Source organism: Sinocyclocheilus rhinocerous, unplaced genomic scaffold (genome assembly GCF_001515625.1).
Source record: "Sinocyclocheilus rhinocerous isolate Xijiao unplaced genomic scaffold, SAMN03320098_v1.1 scaffold475, whole genome shotgun sequence".
Taxonomy (NCBI): Eukaryota; Metazoa; Chordata; class Actinopteri; order Cypriniformes; family Cyprinidae; genus Sinocyclocheilus; species Sinocyclocheilus rhinocerous.
The window spans coordinates 1,865,671-1,870,401 of NW_015646677.1; the positions used below are offsets into that span (position 1 = coordinate 1,865,671).

Consider the following 4,731-nt stretch of genomic DNA (forward strand, 5'->3'; position numbering starts at 1 on the left):
GGCCAATCACAACGCACTGGATAGCTGGCCAATCAGAGCACACCTCGCTTTTTCAGACCGATGAGCTTTGTAAAAATCGACGCGTTTCAAAAAGGCGGGGCATAGAGGAGAAACAATAATGTACAGTATGTGGAAAATAATGTTGTTTTTTTTTTACTTTAAACCGCATAAACACATTTCATTACACCAAATACACAAAATAATGTTATTTTTAGCAGCATCATATGACCCCTTTAACAATGTTTTCAGGATTAAATCCCACTGTAGTAATGAATATCCACTTAAATACCATCTACATGCACAAAACCCCAGATACAAAGATGGACATGATGAGGTTGAAAATGACAGGTTGTGGCACTGATAAGCAGTACAACACAAAAAAGCAAACAAGGAGCGACTGATTGAGAAGAACGACTAATACAGAAACTTTATCTTGATTTTTTGTAGTAAATCCTGCAATGCAGCACCCACGTTAACAACCATGAGTCTTTGTGTATGGTAAATGAGGCCAGTGCAGCAGGGTGACCGCCTAACCGTGGCACACAAATGCTGTAATAGTGATTTTTTGAGCGTGCAGCTGTGCAGTGTGGGAGAGGACAGCAGTAAACTGCCGCAGTAAAACACCATGAACTCCAGTGAATGTGACTGAATGGCTCCTGAGGGGAGAGGAGGGGCTCGAACACACTTCCATCTGTTGGTTCCTTTCAGACTTCACTGCCCACAACTGACGCTAAATCCCAGGATGTGCCAGAGAACAGGATGAGACAAACTCCAACTGCCAGTCTGACTACTGATGAAGTGATAAAGTGTTTACAGCTGCAAAACCCACAGGTACGTCAGTGATTTTTTTTTTGATGAAAATCCTCCAACTGGATTTTTACTTTATCTGAAAAATGCACATAAATGGTGCATGCACTAGCGTTCAATATTTTGCATCAGGGACTTGTCACTTGTTCAAATCAATTTCCACAAGTATGAACAATAGTAATGCTTGACTTGTTCATCTCCACTAAAAATAAATACTAACATGAAATGCATTAATATTTCAGACTTATATGCATTCATTGGGTCACTAAACAGTTGCATTTGAGCGTCTGACATCTGACAGATATTAGCACCAGTTTTTTTTTTTATCTGAAAGCAGAAGCAGCTGGTCTCTCTTTACTCATCCGACAGACTACAAAGTGGGTTAATACCTCGACACATGTGGGTCTTTTAATTCTTTAGGCTGAAGTGCAGGAGCCGTCAGACATTGCACATGTACGTGAGAGATTTCATTTCAAAACTGGCTGAAGAGTACGAGCAAACAACTAACACCTGCTTTTACTCAAAGGTCCCATCCAGCGGAGTTCCCCTGCACCGGATCTCTCAAAACTCAAAGTTGCACTTTCACTTATTCAAGCTGGCACACCTAGTGTGTACTGGCATCGACATCAAACCTTGATGATTTTTAGATTATAACAACATAAATTTAGATCTGTTCCTCATGCAAAGCTCATTATATGACCCAGTCCACAAAGAACAGTGCAACTTCACCTAAAATCTCCTTTTGTGCTCCAAGGGTCTGAAACAGTATGTTAAATGGCACTTTTATGCAAAAACAATATTATAATTGACAATTTAACAAATTACCAAAATGATTTGTGATCAGGGTTGAAAATTTATATTGGCTTCAGGAATAAATGCCACCAAAATGAACAAAAATGCCCCCCAAATTGAAGACAAGGAGACTAAAAATGGCTGTGTACAATTAAACTAAATTTATTACGACTGTTGTGATTAAGGTGAAATTGAATGAAGTGTCGACTGAGTCATTACATTTAGACCTGCTCACGTCGAATCAAAGATTTCTTTGTTTTTGCACCATTATAACCAATTGCACACATGTTGAGTGCATTGATGCAATAGCCAAATTAGATTTGTTTACATAAGTCACTGGTTGAGAATAAAGCCACTGAAAATTATGCCAGTGTTGTGCTGAAAATTATGCCAGTGTGCAAATATTGCCACTTAAAGGGATAGTTCACCCAAAAATTAAAAAAATTCTGTCATTTGGTCACCTTGATGTTGTTCCAAACCTGTACGAGTTTCTTGTTGAACAGTTAATGGTTGCTATTGACTTCCATAGTACTTTTTTTTCCATACTATGGAGATCAATGGCTACCATCAACTCTTTGGTCACCAAAATCTTTTGTGTTCAAAAGAAGAAAGAAACCCATACAGAGATTTGGAATAACTTGAGGGTGATTAAATGACAAAATTATCATTTTTGGGTGAACTATCCCTTTAATAGAAATATAATTTCTGCGCCTGTTTCTGATTAATAACCTGGACTACTTGTGGATCTGAACTGAAGACAATGAACATTTCCAAATGATACCTGAGCTACACTTTAAAAGCACGTCTTGTCTTATCCGCCAGTTGTCGTGTGGTCTGGGTCATACTCTCCCAGATGTCCCGCACAAAAGTTACATTCAACTCCTCCAGCTGCCCAAACAGCAGGGCTCAGGGCCTCCGCTCAGATTTTAAGAGCTTTATTCCCAGCGAAAGCTCCACAAAGCAGCATGTTTGGCACCGAGCAGGGATTCCCATCCGCACACACACATTCCCTCTTTCTCCTGCTTCCACCCCTGGGCTGACCTGATACATTGTGTTCACCGTGGATTCGTTCCACCGTGTCTGCGGATAGTCTATGGAGATTTCCCATGTGCCAGGCAATCTACAGTGCGACGGATGACGAGGAATCCATTTTCTCATGCCTTTAGAGTAAGATCAATAATAAAAGAGCCTCCCTGGCATGATAAAGGCAGATGATATCCAGCGCCTCAACAGAAGGGGCCATAAAACACACGCACAACCGCACACACATTACCCTGGAGATCTGGAAAAATGGCAAAAAGGTCTCGTGGGTCCGAGCACGCCGGATGACGTAAAAGGCAGTTCAAAACAAAGCGCTTGACTTGATAAGGCAAAAACAGGCCAACATCAACCTCTCGGGACAATAACTGCTGTCAGTGCTTTATCATGATGGATAAATGATTCTGTAAGTTCTGAAATGACTTGAATGGTGACTGTGGCTCAAGCTCACTTTCACTGGATCTGTCTTTCATACAATGAATGTGAGCGTCACCACGTCATTCTGACTAACCCCTCCTTGTGTTTCTGTGACAAAGACATTTAAATGAGTTTTATGGTACAGAAATACTCTGGATTAATTAGTTACTAAAGTGACAAAAGGGCAAGACAGTTCAAATTAGACTCAGAAATATGGTTAAAATACATCTGGGATTGTTGTACAATAAATGTAAACATTAAAAATATACTGATGTTATTTCATCGCCAATACAAATGTATACTGCTTTTTGACACAATTGATGGGTTTCTAAAGAAAACCACCCAAAAACAGTATTTGCATGTGAAGTAACTTAAGTAATGTGTTGTTTAATTAAACCTTGTCAAGTGAGAAGTGCAGCTTATATTTGCAACTATTTAGATAACTACACAAATAACATTAAAGGGGTCATATGATGCGATTTCATTTTTTCCTTTCTCTTTGGAGTGTTACAAGCTCTTGGTGCATAAAGAAGATCTGTAAAGTTGTAAAGACTAAAGTCTCAAATCCAAAGAGATATTCTTTATAAAAGTTCAGAGTTAGCCACACCTACCTAAAACGGCTCGTTCGAACACGCCCCCACATATCTACCACACTATGTGGGAAGATTTGCATAACACCGCCCAAATGTTCACACAAAGAAGGAGAAACAATAATGTACAGTATGTGGAAAATAATGTGTTTTTTTAACTTTAAACTGCATAAACACATTTCATTACACCAAATACACAAAATAATGTTCTTTTTAGCAGCATCATATGACCCCTTTAATAGAAAAAAAAAAAAAGATTGGTAAACATTGCTTTTTTATGATTTATACACTACTTTTAAGTGTCCAATAAGTGATTTGCAAAACCAGTTTTAATGGTTTTATTTCTGCATTTTGACACCAGAGCTCATGCCACTTTTAATGTCTGCAGATAAATGGCACCATTTGGTGTTTCTAAAGAAAACAACAACTGTATTTCCAGGTGAAGCAATTTATGTAATAATTTTAGATAATAAATAAGTTTAGATAATAACTCAACTTCTCTGTACTTATATTAGACATGAAAATACATTTGCAACCATACAGATTTCAAAACAACTCGGCATAAATATAATTGCCTAAATAACAATAACAGTAATAACGAAAATATTGATAAACATTGCATTATGACATACACAAGTGTCCAACAAATGAGCAGCACAGATATTAAGTTCTGCTTTTTGAAAAAAGAAAAAAAAAACGAAGTAAACAGTAAATAAATAACCATAATACTATACAATGTCTTATGAATATAATGATTTTTGTACTTTTTTGATGGTTACATGTAGGCATGGGCCGGTATGAGATTCTGATGGTATGATAACCTTAGATAAAAATATCACGGTTGTCACTTCAGTGAGCATAAACCTGCAACTCAACAATAATCAGAACATAAATAAATTATTTTCTGTAAAAAAAAATCCCTATAAATGAAAGAAAAAAAGGACTCACTTAAGTGAGCCTAAACCTGCAGCTCAATAATCAAAAATATAAATCAAAACAATTTCTGTAAAAACAAAAATAAAAAAATTAATAAAGAATGCAATCATTAAACCTGCAGCTCAACAAGGTTTTTGGAGACATGCTCACT

The 4,731-nt window shown here is 37.3% G+C and overlaps 1 protein-coding gene across 6 annotated transcripts in view; it reads right to left on the reverse strand.

Moving 5' to 3' along the window:
• LOC107708024 (zinc finger protein AEBP2-like) overlaps positions 1 to 4,731 on the reverse strand; it is a 38,442-nt gene that overhangs the window by 30,279 nt on the left and 3,432 nt on the right. The gene's annotated exons all lie outside the window — the stretch shown is intronic.